This window comes from Equus przewalskii, chromosome 1, assembly GCF_037783145.1.
Source record: "Equus przewalskii isolate Varuska chromosome 1, EquPr2, whole genome shotgun sequence".
Classification (NCBI taxonomy): Eukaryota; Metazoa; Chordata; class Mammalia; order Perissodactyla; family Equidae; genus Equus; species Equus przewalskii.
The window spans coordinates 157,532,055-157,549,211 of record NC_091831.1 but is presented as its reverse complement, the minus strand read 5'-3'; the positions used below and the strand labels follow the sequence as shown (position 1 = coordinate 157,549,211).

Genomic DNA, 17,157 nt, shown 5'->3' with positions numbered 1-17,157 from the left:
TCCAATCAAAATTCCACAATTGGGCAGGCAACTTGACAGGACAATTCTAAAGTATATATGGACATGTAAAGGGTCAAAACTAATTAATAGACTCTTGGAAAGGACAAATAAGGAAAACTTGCTCTACCAGATACCAAGAATTATTATAAAAACACAACCATTTAGTCAGAGTGGTAGTGATACAGGATAGGCAAATATACCAATGGAACAGTACAGCATCTGGAAATAGACTCATACCTGGCCATTGCTTTATGACAAAGATTATGCTGCAGTGCAGTAGAGGAGAGAACTGTGTTTTCAGTAAATGGTAATGAATCACTTAGCTAATACAGTGGAGGAAAATGAATCTTGATTCAAAGCACGTACTGATACCGAGCAATGGGCTCGCTCTGCTGGCGGTGATCAGAGTTAATCACAATGAGTTAGGGATTGAGAAAGGAAGTTTTAATTCAATTAGCCAACATAATTGAGAAGATGGCAGAATAATGTCTCAAAAAAACCATCTTCAAAAGTTACATAATCTTGAGGTAGTTATATAGGGAAAATGGGCAGTGAGGAGGGGGTCCAGGGATGTTGGTCTCCAGGTATGACGGGTCCAGGCATCACATTGTTCCATTCTTTGGTCAGCTGTGATGGATACCTCCTTGTAAGTGTGTTTCCTACTTATGGTCGGCCTGGTCCTGGAGAGAAACTCATAGAACAAAGTTTTAATTTATCAAGCTATAGGGGAGTACACGCGTAAGTGGAGGCCATAAATCAGGAGAGCATGTGAATTATTTTAGAGTATGTGCAGAGCTGTGAGTAATGATACAGAGGAGGGGCTGGGGCTGTTTAGCGTAACAAGATGGCCTCACTTATGTTCACTTATAATATCAATAAAAAATGATGAATTATAAATCTAATTGTGAAATGTAAAACAGTAAAGCTTCTTTTAAAAAAAATAGATCACCTTGATGACCTTGAGTTAGGCAAGTATTTCTTAAACAAGATATAAAAAAATATAAAGACATAAAATTGATAAATGGAGCAGCTACATTAAAATTAAGATCTTCTCATTTAAAAAATATCATTGGGGCTGGCCCTGTGGCCGAGTGGTTAAGTTTGTACGCTCCGCTTCAGCGGCCCGGGGTTCGGATCCTGGGCACGGACATGGCACCACTCATCAGGCCATGTTGAGGTGGCATTCCACATGCCACAACTAGAAGGACCTGCAACTAAAATATACAACTATGTACTGGGGGGATTTGGGGAGAAAAAATAAAATAAAATTAAAAATATCATTAAGTGAGTGAAGAGGCCTGTCACAGAGTGGGGTAATGTATTTGTATGTCCAAAAAAGGATTCACATCCCAAATACATAAAAAATGCCTATAAATTAATAAGAAAAACAACAACCAGCCCAAACGCTTTTTCTTTCATCAGTTTTTAAAGCAATGCCGTTCCTGCTACTTAAATCATTCTTTGAGGATCTTTTATTTCATCTGGGAAAACGGATTCTCCTAAAACCTAGCAAATAGTATATATAAGTTCCGAAGGTTTTAAATAAAAAAGTTTAAAAGACTTAAAAGATCCTAGAGTCTTTCTGTGAAATATTTAGCTTCTTCAGGAAAATAACTTTTTATATCCAAAGAAAAGGATATTAAAATCAATTATTTTTAAAGATAGAGGAATGCTTCTACAAAACAATGTGCTTTTCTTTATCACCTTCTACCCAAGAGAAACACAAACTATTTCACTATCTTTAACAAACTCTCAAACTACTGCTCTCCAAAAGCTTGAAATTACATGAATCATATTTCTCAACTATCAAGTGGTCAAAAGTGGTCAGATCTCACACATTAAAGAACTACCTTATAGCTTTCAGTGGCTTGCAAAGTCAATAACACATAAGTACTACTCCTTCTAGATAGTCAAAAGTCAGAAGGACTTGCAAGGTTTGCAGGGTATTTTCTTTTCTTTTCTTTTCTTTTTTTTTGGTGAGGAAGATTGGCCCTGAGCTAACACCTGTGCCAATCTTCCTCTATTTTATTTGGGATGCTGCCACAGCATTGCTTGACAAGTGGTGCCAAGTCCTGCTGTGTATTTTAATTTATGTGAGGTCATTGAAATCCCACACATAATTCAAGTATGATATTGTAAAGACAGGCAATTAAAAAGGATCACTTTTAAAATCCAACATGTAATAATCTGGAAATTTAGTTATTTCTCCACTTTTAAATTACATTGTTAGATATCAGAACCTTAAGAACATTTAAAAAAATTTTAGTGGACTTTACTTTTCATAGCAGTTTTAGGTTTATGGAAAAATTGCACAGAAAATACAGTTACCATACCCCCCAGTTTCCCCTATTATTAACATGTTGCATTAGTGTGATGTATTTGTTGTAATTGATGAGCCAATATTGATACCTTATTATCTAACTAAAGTCTATAGTTTACATTAAGGATCATTCTGTGTCGTAAAATTCCATGGGTTTGACAAATGCATAATTTCATGTATCTCCCATTATAGAAACATATAGAACAGTTTTACTGCCCTGAAAATTCCCTGTGCTGACACTTGTTCATTACTCCCTCCCTTGAACCTCTGGCAACCACTGATCATTTTACTTTCCCAATAGTTTTGCCTTTTCCAGAATGTCATATAGTTGGAATCGTATATTATGTATCCTTTTCAGACTAGCTTCTCTCACTTAACAATATGCATTTAAGTTTCCTTCATGTCTTTTCATGGCTTGATAGTTCATTTCTTTTCAGTGCTGAATAGTATTCCACTATCTATACGTACCGGTTTATCCACTCATCTACTGAAGGATATCTTGGTTGATTCCAAGTTTTGGCAGTTATGAATAAAGCTGCTATAAACATTCATATGCAGACTTTTGTGTAGACATAAGTTTTCAACTCGTAAATGTAAATACCTAGGAGCACGATTGCGGGATCTTATGGCAAGTTTATATTTAGCTTTTTAAAAAACTGACAGACTGTCTTCCAAAGTGGCTAGAACTGTTTGTATTCTCACCAGCAACAAATGAGAGTTCATGTTTCTCCACATCCTTGTCAGCATTTGGTGTTGTCAGTGTTTTGGATTTTAGCCATTCTAATAGGTGTGTAGTGGAATCTCATTGTTTTAATTTACAATTCCCTAATGATATATGATGTTGAATATCTTTTCATATGCTTATTTGCCATCTGTATGGCTTCTTTGGTGAGATGTCTATTCAGCTCTCATATCCATTTTTTTAAGCTCAGTTGCTTATTTTTTTGTTTAGTTATAAGAGTTCTTTTTATATTTTGGATACGAGTTCTTTAGCACATACGTGTTTTGCAAATATTTTCTCCCAGAGCAGAAGTGTTTAATTTGAATGAAGTCCAACTTAATATTTTCTTTCACGTGTTGTGCTTTCAGAATTATACTCAAAAAATCATTGCCAAATGAAAGGTCATCTAGATTTTCTTTTGTATTATTGTCTAGAAATTTTCTAGTTTTGTCTTTTACATTTAGGTCTATGATCCATTTGCAGGTAATTTTCGTGAAAAGTGTAAAGTCTGTGTCTAGGTTCTTTTTTTTTTTTTGCATGTGGATGTCCAGTTATTGTAGCACCATTTGTTGAAAAAACTATCCTTTCTCTATCGAATTGCCCTTGCTACTTCTTCAAAGATCAGTTCACTATATTTATGGGAGTCTATTTCTGGGTTTTCTATTCTATTCCGTTGATCTGTTTGTCTCTTCTCTTGCCAATATCATACTGTGTTAATCACTGTAGCTTTATAGTAAGTCTTGAAGTTGGGTAGTTTCTGTTCTCCAACTTTTTCTTTAGTATTGTGTGAATTACGGGTCTTTAGCCTTTCCATATAAATTTTAATTTGTTGATATCACAAAATAATTTGCTGGCATTTTGATTGGGATTGCTTTGATTCTATAGATCAAGTCAGGAAGAACTGACATCTAACAATATTGACTCTTTTTATCCATGTACATGGAATATCTCTCCACTTATTTAGTTTTTTGATTTCTTTCATCAGCTCTTTATAGTTTTCCTCATATAGATCTTATGTATATTTTGTTGGAATTATGTCTACAGGATTTCTTTTGGGGGGTGCTAATATAAATAGGACTGTGTTTTAATTTTCAAATTCCAATTGTTCCTATATGCTAGTTAGTATATAGGAACACAATTGACTTTTGTATATTAAACTTGTATCCTGTAACCTTGCTGTAATTGCTTATTAGTTACAGGAGGGTTTTTTGTCCATTCTTTTGGAATTTCTACAGAACCAATTATACTATCTGTGAACAAAGACAGTTTTATTTCTTCCTTCTCTATCCGTATACCTTTATTATCTTGTCTGATGCATTAGCTAGGACTTCCAGGATGATGTTGAATAGGAGTGGTGAGAGAGGACATCGTTTCATTCCTGATCTTAGGCTGAAAGCATCTAGTTTCTCACCATTAAGTATGATGTTAGCTGTAGGTTTTTTGTAGATGTTCTTTATCAAGTTGAGGAAGTTCCCCTCTATTCCTACTTTACAGAGAGTTTTTGTCATGAATGGATGTTGGATACGCCAAGTGCTTTTTCTGCATCAATTGATATGATGACATGATTCTTCTTTTTTAGCCTGTTGATGTAGTGGATTATATTAATTGATTTTTGAACGTTTAAGCAGACTTACATACCTACAATAAATCTTGGTCATGATGTGTAATTCTTGTCATACATTGTTGAATTTGTTTTGCTTATATATATTGAAAGATTTTTGTATCTGTGTTCACAAATGTTTGGTAGAACTCGCCAGCAAAACCATCTGGGCCTGGTACTTTCTATTTTGGAAGGTTATAAATTTTTGACTCAATTTCTTTAATATATAAAGGCCTATTCACATGACCTACTTCTCCTTGTGAATTTTGGTAAAATGTGTCTTTCAAGCAATTGGCCCATTTCACCTAAGTTATCAAATTTATGGGCATAGAGCTGTTCATCATATTCCTTTATTATCTTTTTAATGTTCATGAGATCAGTAGTGGTACTTCTCTTTCATTTCTGATGTTGGTAATTTGTGTCTTTTCTATTTTTATCTTGGTTAGCCCATTAGCCCATGTAGAGGTTTATGAATGTTTTGATCTTTTCAAAGAATCAGGCTTTTGCTTTTTGATTTTCTCTACTAATTTCCTCTTTCAATTTCATTGATATCTGCTCTAATTTTTGTTATTTCTTTTCTTCTGCTTATTTGGACCTAATTTGCTCTTCTTCCTCTAGTTTCCCAAGGTGGAAGCTTAGATTATTGATATTAGAGTTTTCTTCTTTTCTAATATATGTATTCAATGTTATAAATTTCCTTCTAGTCACTGCTTTTACTGCATCCAACAAATTTTGATAAGCTGTGTTTTCATTTTAATTTAGTTCAAAATATTTTAAAATTTCCTTTCAGGTTTCTTTTTTGACCCATGAGTTGCTTAGGAATGTGTTGTTTAATCTCCAAATATTTTGAGATTTTTCCAACTATCTTTCTGTTATTATTTTCTGGTTTAATTTCATTGTGGTCTGAGAGTATACTTTGAATAGTTTCTATTCTGTTGTGTGTGTGTGTGTGTGTGAGGAAGATTGGCCCTGAGCTAACATCTGTTGCCAGTCTTCCTCTTTTTGCTTGAGGAAGATTGTTGCTGAGCTAACGTCTGTGCCAATCTTCCTCTATTTTATGTGGATGTCGCCACAGCATGGCTTGACAAGTGGTGCTAGGTCTGTGCCTAGGATCCAAACCTGCAAACCCTGGGCTGTTGAAGCGGAGCATGCCAACTCACCCACTATGCCACTGGGCCAGCCCGATTTCTATTCTTTTAAAATTGTTAATGTGTTTTACAGCCCAGAATGTAGTCTATTTTGGTGGATGTTCCAAGTCAGCTTGAGAATAATGTGTATTCTGCTGTTGTCCTATGAAGTAATCTATAAATGTCCATATTGATCCAGTTGGTTGATGGTGTTGTTCAGTTCATCTACATCTTTACTGATTTTCTGCCTGCTAGATCTGTCAATTACTGACAGAGGAGTGTTGAAGTCTCCAACTATCATAGTGGATTTGTCAATTTCTCCTTGCTGTTTATCAGTTTTTGACACATTTATTTTGACACACCATTGTTAGGTACATTCACATTAAGGATGTTATATCTTCTTGGAGAACTGATCCCTGTATCATTATGTAATGCCTCTTTGACTTGATAATTTTCCTTACTCTGAAGTTTGCTTTATCTGAAATTAACATAGCCACTTCATCTTTCTTCTGATTAGTGTTAGCATGGAATATCTCTCTCCACCCCTGTACTTTTTATCTATGTCTTTATTCTTAATATGAGTTTCTTGTAGATAACATATAGTTAGATAGTGGTTTTTTAATCACTCCAACAGTCTCTGTCTTTTAATTAGTGTATTTAGACTATTCACAATTAAAATAATTATTGTTGTAGTTGGATTCATATATACCATATTTGTGACTGTTTTGTATTTATTGCCTTTATTCTTTGTTTCTTTTTTTGTCATCTACTCTTTGTCTACTCTGGTTTTAAACGAGCATTTTATATGATTCCATTTTCTCTCCTCTCAGCATACCAATTATACTTTAAAAATTTTTAATGGTTGCCCTAGAGTTTACAACTATGTATTTCCAACTAATCTATGTCTACTTTGAAATAACCCTATACTGCTTCATAACATACTATTCCCATTTCTCCTTCATCCCTTACAACATTGCTTTCATTCGTTATCCAGAAGCTATGATTATCCACTACCTTGTTGCTATTATTATTTTTTGAAGCAAACTCTTAACTGTTAGATCAATTAAGAAGAAGAAAATAAAAGGTGTTACCTTCATCTATTCCTTTTCTAATGCTCTTCCTTTTCTTTATGTAGATCTGAGTTTCTGACCTAGGAATAACTTTCTGGAGAACTTCTTTTATCATTTCTTGCAAGGCAATTCTACTGATACAAATTCCCTAAATTCTTGTTTGTCTGAGAATGTTTTTATTTCTCTTTCACTTTTGAAGATAACTTGGATAAATACAGAATTCTAGGCTGGTGGTTTTTTTCTTTCAACACTTTAAATATTTCACTTGTTTTTTTTTTTTTAAAGATTGGCACTTGAGCCAACATCTGTTGCCCATCTTTTTTTTTTCTTCTTCTTCTTCTCCCCAAAGCCCCCCAGTACATCGTTGTAGGTCTTTCTGGTTGTGCTATATGGGACACCACCTCAGCATGGCTTGATGAGCAGTGCCATCTCCACACACAGGATCAAAACTGCTGAAACCCTGGGCTGCCGAAGTGGAGCACACGAACTTAACCACTTGGCCACGGTTCCAGCTTCTCACATGAGTTTTAATAAGCTAGGAAATGCAGTTACTAGATATGATTGTCCCAGACAACAATAAGGTTTCAGAAAGTACAAAAAGTGCCAAAACACATTATTTTCCCATCAAGTGCTTCTGGCTTGTTTCTTTCTTTTTTTTTTTTTAATTGCAGTAACACTGGATTATAACATTATATAGTTTTCAGATGTACATCGTAATATTTTTCAAATTCTGTGTAGATTACATCATGTTCGCCACCCAAAAACTAATTATAGTACATCACCACACATGTGAGCCTAATCACCCCTTTTGCCCTCCCGCCCACCCCTTTCCCCTATGGTAACCAGCAATCTAATCTCTGTTGCTGTGTGTTTATTTGTCATCGTTTTAATCTTCTACTTATGAGTGAGATCATACGATATTGGACTTTCTTCCTCTGACTTATTTCACTTAGCATAATACCCTCAAGGTCCATCCATGTTGTCACAAGTGGCCAGATTTCATCATTCTTATGGCTGAACAATATTCCATTATGTATATATACCACATCTTCTTTATCCATTTGTCCCTTGATGGGCACCTAATTTGCTTTCAAGTCTTGGCTATTGTGAATAATGATGCAATGAACATAGGGGTGCATGTATCTTTATGCGTTTGTGTTTTCAAGTTCTTTGGATAAATACCCAGCAGTGGAATAGCTGGATCATATGGTAGATCTATCCTTAATTTTCTGAGGATACTTCATACTGCTTTCCATAGTGGGCGCACCAGTTTGCACTCCCACCAGCAGTGTACCAGGGTTCCCTTCTCTCCACATCCCCTCCAACACTTGTTGTTTCCTGTCTTGTTAATTATAGCCAATCTGACCAGAGTGAGGTGATACCTCATTGTACTTGTGATTTGCATTTCCCTGATAGCTAATGATGTTGAACATCTTGTTGTCCTTGTCTGGTTTTGGTATCAGGATAATGTTGGCTTTGTAGAATGAGTTAGGAAGCCTCCTTTCCTCTTCAATTTTTTGGACTAGTTTTAGAAGGATAGGCATTAAGTTTTCTTTGAATGTTTGGTAGAATTCACCAGGGAAGCCATCTGGTCCTGGGCTTTTATTTTTCGGGGGGTTTTTGATTGCTGTTTCGATCTCTTTACTGGTGATTGGTCTACTCAAATTCTCTACTTCTTCTTGGTCCAGTTTTGGAAGGTTGTATGCTTCTAAGAATTTATCCATTTCTTCTAGATTATCCAATTTGTTGGCGTATAGCTTTTCATAGAATTCTCTTATTACCTTTTGTGTTTCTGAGGTGTCTGTTGTAATCTCTCCTCTTTCATTTCTGATTTTATTTATTTGAACCTTCTCTCTTGTTGTCTTTGTGAGTCTAGCTAAGGGTTTGTCAATTTTGTTTATCTTTTCAAATAACCAGCTCTTAGTTTCATTAATTTTTTCTATTGATTTTTTAGTCTCTTTTGTTTATTTCTGCTCTGATTTTTATTATTTCCTTCCTTCTGCTGATTTTGGGCTTTGTTTGTTCTTCTTTTTCCAGTACCTTTAGATGCACTGTTAGATTGTTTATTTGGGATTTTTCTTCCTTGTTGAGGTAGCCCTGAATTGCTATAATCTTCCCTCTTAGAACTGCTTTTGCTGTATCCCATAGATTTTAGCATGTTGTATTTTCATTTTCATTTGTCTCCAGGAATTTTTTGATTTCTCCTTTGATTTCTTCATTGACCCAATTGTTGTTCAGTAGCATTTTGTTTAATCTCCACATTTTTGTGGTTTTTCTGATTTTCTTCCTGTAGTTGATTTCTAGTTTCATACCTTTGTGGTTAGAAAAGATGCATGGTATTATTTTGATCTGCTTAAATTTATTGAGACTTGTTTTGTGGCCTAATATGTGATCAATCCTGGAGAATGTTCCATGGGCATTTGAAAAGAATGTATATTCTGTGGTTTTTGGATGGAATGTTCTATATATATCCACTAAGTCCATCTGGTCAAATGTGTCATGTAAGGCCAGTGTTTCCTTATTGATCTTCTGTTTGGGTGATCTATCCTTTGGTGTAAGTGAAGTGTTCAAGTCCCCTACTATTATTGTGGTACTGTCTATTTCTCCTCTTATGTCTGTTAATAATTGCCTTATATATTTAGGTGCTCCTATGTTGGGTGCATAGATATTTACAAGTGTTATATCTTCTTGTTCGATTGTTCCCTTTATCATTATGTAGTGCCCTACTTTGTCTCTTGTTACAATTTTTGTTTTAAAGTCTATTTTGTCTGATATAAGTATTGCTACCCCCAATTTCTTTTCTTTGCCATTAGCATGGAATATATTTTTCCATCCTTTCACTTTCATTTTGTGAGTCTCTTTAGGTCTGAAGTGTGTCTCTTGTATGCAGCATATAGATGGGTCTTTTTTTTTTATCCAATTGGCCACCCTATGCCTTTTGATTGGAGCATTTAGTCCACTGACATTTAAAGTAGCTATTGATAAATATGTGTTTATTGCCATTTTGTTAATTTTTTTTCTGGGTGTTTTAGTAATTCTTCTCTGTTCCTTTCTTTTTCTCTTGCTCTCTTCCCTTGTGGTTTGATGGCTTTCTTTAGTAATATGTTTGATTTCTTTTGTCTTACTTATTTGCTTACTTATTATAGGTTTCTGATTTGTGATCACCATGAGTATCCTATATAACATTCTATGTATATAGCAGTCTATATTGAGTTGATAGACTTTTTAGCTTGACCTCTTTCTAAAAGCTCTACTTTTTCACTCCTCTCCTCCCACATTTTATGTTTTTGAAATCATATTTAATCTCTTATTTTGTGTGTGTCTATCCATTACCCTCTTATCACTGAAATAGGTAGTTGTAGTACTTTTGTCTTTTAACGTTCATATTATCTTCACAGGTGATTGATCTGCTACCTTTACTATATTTTTACCTTTACCAGTGATCTTATTGCCTGTTTTTTTTGATAATTTTTTTATCCCTAATTGTGGTTATCACTTTCCTACTTAAATAACTCCCTTTAGCATTTCTCGTAGAACTGGTTTCTTGGTGATAAACTCCTTTAATTTTTGCTTGTCTGGGAAGCTCTTTATCTCTCCTTCCATTCTGAATGGCAACCTTGATGGATATAGTATTCTTGGCTGTAGGTTTTTTCCTTTTAGCACGTTAAATATGTCATGCCATTCTCTTCTCTGTAGGGTTTTGGCTGAGAAGTTCGCTGATAGCCTTATGGGCTTTCCTTTGTATGTCATTTGTTGCCTTTCTCTTGCCGCTTTTAGGATTTTCTCTTTGTCTTTAATTTTGGACATTTTAATAATAATATGTTTTGGTGTGGGCCTCTTTGGGCTTATCTCATTTGGAGCTCTCTGTGCTTCCTGTACTTGGATGTTGGTTTCCTTCCGCAGGTTAGGAAAATTTTCGGCATTATTTCTTCAAATAGATTTTCTGCCCCTTTGTCTCTCTCTTCTGCTTCTGGGACACCTATAATATGAATGTTAGTATGCTTGATATTGTCCCAGAGTTCCCTTAGACTGTTCTCATTATGTCTAATTCTTTTTTCTTTTTTATGATCAGCTTGGGTGATTGCCTCTAGTCTTTCATCTAGCTTGCTGATCCGTCCTTCTGTACCATCTACTCTGCTATTGAGTCCCTCTAGTGAATTTTTCATTTCCAGTATTGTATTCTTCATTTTTGATTGGTTCTTTTTCATATTTTCCACTTCTTTGTTGATGAGCTCACTGTGGTCATCCAGTCTTCTCCTAATAGCTCTGAGCATCCTTATGTGTTTTTGTTTGAACTCTTTGTCGGGTGGGTCACTTATTTCTGTTTCATTTGGTTCTTTTTATGGGGTTTTGTCCTGTTCCCTTGCTTGGAATGTATTCCTTTGTCTCCTCATTATGCCTCTTTCTCTGTGATTATATCTATGCATTAGGTGAGCTGGCTATGTCTCCTGATCTTGGAGAGGTGGCCCAGCAGTGTGCTTCTCTCTAGTCACCAGTCCAAATGATCCAGGAATGACCCCTTTGTGGGCTACTTGTGTCCTTCTGCTGTGGCAGGGTTGCTCTTAATCCAGGTACCCAGGGAGTCTAGTCTTTCCTTCCCTGGCCAGCTGTTTGTAAATCTGGTTTGGGGGGCCTCAGCACCATAGGCTACAAGGTCTAACAGTACTCTGCTGTTGCAGTTTTCCTGTTAATTGGGTAGGTACCCAGTGTAGCTGGTTGCTAGGTTCAGGGGCTTACAGTTGCTATAGGCCTCAGGCCTACAAAGATGTTGTCAGTTCTCTTAGGAGTGCAGCTGAGTGGGCCTGGCCCTAGGCATGGGAGCACTCCATTGTTTCAGGCTTTGGAAGGTGGTGCTGATCCTTTTTATGGCTATTTGTGAAGCACAGGTCTTCTGTTGCTGATAAGCCTCACCCCCCCCCCCCCCGCCCCCCACAGGATCACATACACTGTCAACACAGTCCTGGTCCATGCACACTTCCCAACCCCCTGGAGCATACCCTGTTGCCCCACTACAGAGGCCCCTACCTCTCCACCAATGCCCCCCACAGTTCACTTGGTCCTCACACAGGTCCTGCCCCACAGAGGCAGACACACTCAGCTGCCTGTAGAGGATCAAGGCACCCAGTCAATGCAGACAAGTAGCCTGAGGGCTTGCTGTTGGGTGGGGCCAGTCCCTAGGGTTGGCTGCCTGCTCTGGCTGAACTAGATTAAATCTGCACTGTAGTGGGTGTGGCAGACCCCTGGACTAACAGGCCTGGGGAAGAACTTCAATGGCATCTGCCTGTCTGTGTCAGCACACCTGGACTAGGTTACCACAATGGCCACCATCAATGTCTCAGTCTCCAGAGAGGTCTCTCCTCTCACCAAGATGCACCCAGAGCCTACCAGGTGAGTCTCTTTTCACCAATGGACTGTCAGCCTTCTTTCTGGTGATTTTAGGCTGCTTAGATGGGTGAGTTTGTGTGTGGGCCCTTTAAGACCCAGGTCTTTTTAGCTTTCGTCTGATAGCTTTTCTGAGGGTATACCCCACTGCAGTTAATAGGTTAATAGCCAGCAAAACCAGATAGTAAGACCCTCATCTCAGTTGTGCTGAGTCTGAAGGATGCTTGTAGCAGTACTGGGCTCCTGCTCAGGACCTCACTTCTCCAGGGAGGGCTGCGTACCTTAGTGTGGCTCCCACCTGGCCAGCTGAAAAACTCCACCACTCCTGAAGGTCACTTTTTTTCTCTCCAGAAAGAATTTCAGCCTCTTCCACCTTGGTCAGGACTGTGCCTTGTTGTGGGGGTTCTTTTTATCCAGTTTTCAGTTTTCTATCCAGGGTAATTTTTCCAAAAATAGTTGTAACCTGGTTGAGTTCATGGGAGGAGATGAGTTCAGAGTCTGCCTATGCTGCCATCTTGATGAGATCTCTGGCCTGTTTCAATTCTTCATTCATATTAAGCAAGCTTTTAACTGTGGCAATAGTGGACTTCTTTGAGCTCTTTCAAATCAAGAAGGCGATGTCTTCTATCCTACTTGACCTTTTAATTAAATTATGCTAATTTAGTTTCCATGTATCTCAGTTTTTCCTCTTAAGAAGATAGGAAAATAATTTTGTTTATATCTGCACTGAGAACCCTGACTCCCTACACCCCAAACATTTAAAAAAATAATTGTGAGATGGGATTTCTTACATCACCAACCAAAATCAACTTACATCATCACAGCAAGGAGAGAGCACTAGAATGATTTTTTTTTCCTAGCCAAAATCCTAAATTGCAAAATCCTTTTCAGTAAGGAAGTTTACTCTGCTCTGTGGGATCCACCACAGAAGGGTGTTGTGAAGAAGCAGAAAGCATCAGGCTGTTAATGCACAATTCAGCCCCAAAGGCCCCCTTGAGATTTGACCTCAGGAGCCCTGATTTACAGTGTACTAACTCCTGACCATGCAGCTTCACAACTAAGAGTTTGGCAGATGTTCTAAATTGAGAGATTCACAAAAAATTATTCAGATATAGTAAATCCAACTTGGACACTTGCCCACCATCTGCAAACAATTGCAACTTCAGATTTAGAGCTCAGAGAGACAGCTGGATCTGAAAGAAGCCCCAGCCTGCCAGGCAAGACTCCCCCATGATGCTGGGAATCAGAAGGTAACAGCAATTGCTCTTTCTTTCCCTCTGAGAATACAAGACCTACAAGGTGACAACTTTGCAAGTAGCCTTTGGGCAGATAGTCTTGAGCCAACCAAACCTTCCCCAGGAATCCCTGCCATGCACACTCACCTGGATTCCAACACACCGGCTTGGAGAACAGACACACTCCTGAAAGCCTTCATTCTTCCATTATCTACAGTTCCTATGTGGGAAGCTACGGAGGTCTAACCTTGACTACACAGATCGAGTCAGCTTCTGGGGATCAACAAGGAAGAGTCTGCACATTCATGAAAGAGATGACCTTTCCTTGGGTGGAGTAATCCCAAGTGTTTTTGCTTCTAGATGTAAAGCTTCCCGGTAAGGGATGGGGGCTTCTTGGGAGACCATGGGTCAGATATGATCTTCAGAGAGAGCTGTGGTCTCAACAACCAGCAAATCAGATTTGAGAACAAATAATACCGAAGACAAGAGCAACGCTAAAGAGTTGATAAAAAGACTGTGGGAGTGGACACGGGGTACAGAGCATGCAGGCAGAGTAGACTCCCTGAAGGAACGGACCTATTTCTGTCCCTGTGGGTTTATGCTCAATAATTCTTGCTTCGGATGTGAAAGGACCCAGGTTAAATCTTGGGTGAGCATAGTTTTAAGACTGAAGGAAAGCAGAAAGAGGAGGCAATGTCAGAGAAACACCTTTATAGGCAAGCTCAGCACTCAGAGTGCATTGGTTCATAGGTCTTGGAGGGGCTAGGAGAGCCCTCTGATGTCCGCTGGGGGAATTAGGAGCATTGGAGGTCCAAGAGAGACTGCCGCTGGTCCAGGGGTTCCTGTTGTGACCAGTAGGACCAGTGGATGCTCTTAGAAGTAATAAATGCTGCCGCTCTGTTGGGTGGTCGTTGATGTAGGTTTGTTTCTGACCTCAGGATGCCATAAGACCCAGGGTAAAACCCAAACATTTTGCAAAGGGCCTTCTGGGCCAAATCAACAAATTCTGCCACGATTATCTTCTCTGCCTATAAGTCCAAGTGCCATCTCAATCACTCCTTCCAGGTCCATTAAAGTTTGATCCGCGGCAAGAAGAAGACATCTCTGCAGAAAAGCGAGTGAGCGAGGGCAGGGGCAGGACTGAGGTGGGGACCTTGGCCTGGAGCCAGGCTCTGACCCGGGCTGGCCTGGGCAAACAGCTTCCCTGCTCCTTCAGGGCCGAAAATTGTTTTCCCGGTTATTTTCACCAAGTCTTAACAATAAGCACCAGAGAAAGGAAGCAGCACTAGGAGAAGCCAATTGAGAAGGGACCGTTGCAATTAAACGCCCTTCCAGAGGACTCGGCCAGCTGAGTGGTGACCTTAACCATGAGCTCACAGAGTTCGGGCTCTCCTGGACCTTTTTGGCCACTGTCAGAGCTCTTCAAATCTAGAGTCACTCTAAAAAAGGTGTTTAGGTGGCTGATGACCATAGCTTTAGGCCAGAGATCTAGAGAAGCCACGCAGTGGGGCTCAAAAGGCACAGACGTCTGTGGCCCTCTAGGAGCAAGTGAGGAAGACTGCTCCAGACGTCCTTTCCAAAGTTCCCGTCTGTGCAAACAAAGAATTTTCCAAAAACACAAGGTGTGCACCCTTTGATAGCTCAGCTGGTAGAGCAGAGGACTGTAGTCTGGTCTCTGTGGGAATCCTTAGGTCGCTGGTTTAATTCCAGCTGGAAGGAGTTGCACAGGTTCCCATTTTGCACCTGGAGCTACTCCAAAGTTGGGCTTTTAAATTAAAGGAACTTGACCTGATCTGATTGGCCTGTTGGCAAATTTTTGCTACTTCCCAGCAGTGTGAAAGAGTGTTTTGGAGGTCTGGCTAGAAGCAAAGAGAACTATGGACCAGGTGAGAATTAAGGAGGGCTCTAAAGCTGGAGATGGACTGAAAATATTGGATCAGTACAACAGAATTAATATGTATACCACTGGGTGGGAAGTGGGAGGAAGAGGGGAGAATCTGGGAAGAGGACGTGATATAGCCACTGGTGCTGCCATTCCTGAAGATGGAGAACACTCGAAGAGGTTCAGGTTTATGGGAAGGGTGGCGTTCATCTTGGGACAAGTTGAGTTTGCAGCGTCTGAGGAACCAGCCGGTGAGATGTCCACAGGGGTTGAGTACACAGGCCTGGAATTCTGGTTGGGGAGTTGGGACCAGAAATAGCAGTTTGAAAGGTCATCAGCATCTGTGTGGGTGAAGAGGGTGGATGGGGTTAGAGTTGTTAGATTTAGCAAATAAAGATACAGGACACACAGTTAAACTTGAATTTTAGATACATATTTCATGGGATAGACTTATGTTAAGAAATTATTTATTGAGCCAGCCCTGATGGCCTAGTGGTTAAAGTTCAGCACACTCTGCTTCAGGAGCCTGGGTTGGGTTCCTAGTGCAGAACCACACCACTTGTCTGTCAGTAGCCATGCTGTGGCAGCAGATCACATAGAACTAGAAGGACTTACAACTAAAAGATACAACTATGTACTGGGGCTTTGGGAAGGAAAAAAAAAGAGAGAGAGAGGAAGGTTGGCAATAGATGTTAGCTCAGGGCAAATCTTTTTCAGCAACAAAGAAAAAGAAAAGTCCCACCTCTGAAATGCCCTCTGCTGGGCTGGGATTAGGGTGACACAAGAAATTATTGTTTGTCTGAAATTCAGCTGGGTGTCTTGCCTTTTATCTGCAACTTTAAGGCAGGAATTGTTCTATTTTAACCTGGTAGGGGTTGAGATTTTCCAAAGAGAACATGTAGAGAGCGAAAAAGACAAAGCCCCAGAGATCACCAGTATTTAAAGACTGGGCAGAGGCACTGAAGTCTGAAAGGATTGGAGGAGTGCCATAACAGTCACCTATTCCAAGAACCAAAAGGAGTCCCTGTGATTTGAGAATTGAGGGTTGTTGGAGACTGTTACCAGAATACTTTCCTCGGAGATCTTACTGCAGGTGCCAGAGACTGGCGGCTTGAACAGCGTGTGAGAGGTTGTATTCAACTCTCGTCACATTCTTGAACGAACTCTGAGCCCCATCAGGTAGCCGCGCTTTTGCTACCAAACATATGGAGTCCTGAGTTGGAGGTGGATGGCGTCTAGCTCCTGCCCAGAAGATGGTCAAGACCGAGGTTTCGCGGGCTTTTCAGACAGAGCTGAGATGCTGGAGACCCACAAAACGGAGGAGAGAACAATTACGAGGGAAGGAAGCAGGCAGAACTAGGACGGTCGCGGCAGAAAGGAAACAAAGCGCGCCCTGGGCGGTACGGGATTTGTAAGGACAGCTGCCACCGGAGAGGTCGGAAAGCGACGCCTGCCTGGCTGCGGCGTGGTGTCCGCGGTGAGCCCGGTTCCGCCTCCCCGCCCGAAGGAAGTGAGCTCTTCACAGCTTCTGCCCCTCGGCGGAGGGTAAACGCCAGGGCCCAGAGTAACGGAGGGTTCACCGATTGTGACGCAGGAGTTGGGGGTGCAGTCTCGCTGCCGAGAACGCAGGTCGCGGCGCGCGGCGTCCTCCGCTAGGCGGCGGCTCGGCTTCTCCTGCGCCCTGGGCCAGCGCCAAGACTCGCAGGGTCAGGTGCGGGTCCCGGAAGCAGGAACAGCTGAAGGAAGGGAAGAGGATCACAGCTGGCATCCCTACAGCCCTAACCTGGTACATCCAAAGCACCTCTTCATCACCTGGAAAA

The 17,157-nt window shown here is 39.9% G+C and overlaps 1 long non-coding RNA gene and 1 other non-coding gene across 2 annotated transcripts; one reads left to right on the top strand and one right to left on the bottom strand.

Annotated features, from left to right (window-relative positions):
• Positions 1–422: 422 nt before the first annotated feature.
• On the bottom strand, positions 423–16,867 carry LOC139077390 (uncharacterized). Its single transcript, XR_011529889.1, has 3 exons — positions 16,400–16,867; positions 13,603–15,678; positions 423–680 (listed from the first exon to the last, which is right to left on the bottom strand). It is a non-coding gene; the product is annotated as an uncharacterized lncRNA (long non-coding RNA).
• On the top strand, positions 15,086–15,174 carry TRNAY-GUA (transfer RNA tyrosine (anticodon GUA)). Its single transcript is given in 2 exon segments — positions 15,086–15,122; positions 15,139–15,174. It is a non-coding gene; the product is annotated as a tRNA-Tyr (tRNA).
• Positions 16,868–17,157: the final 290 nt, after the last annotated feature.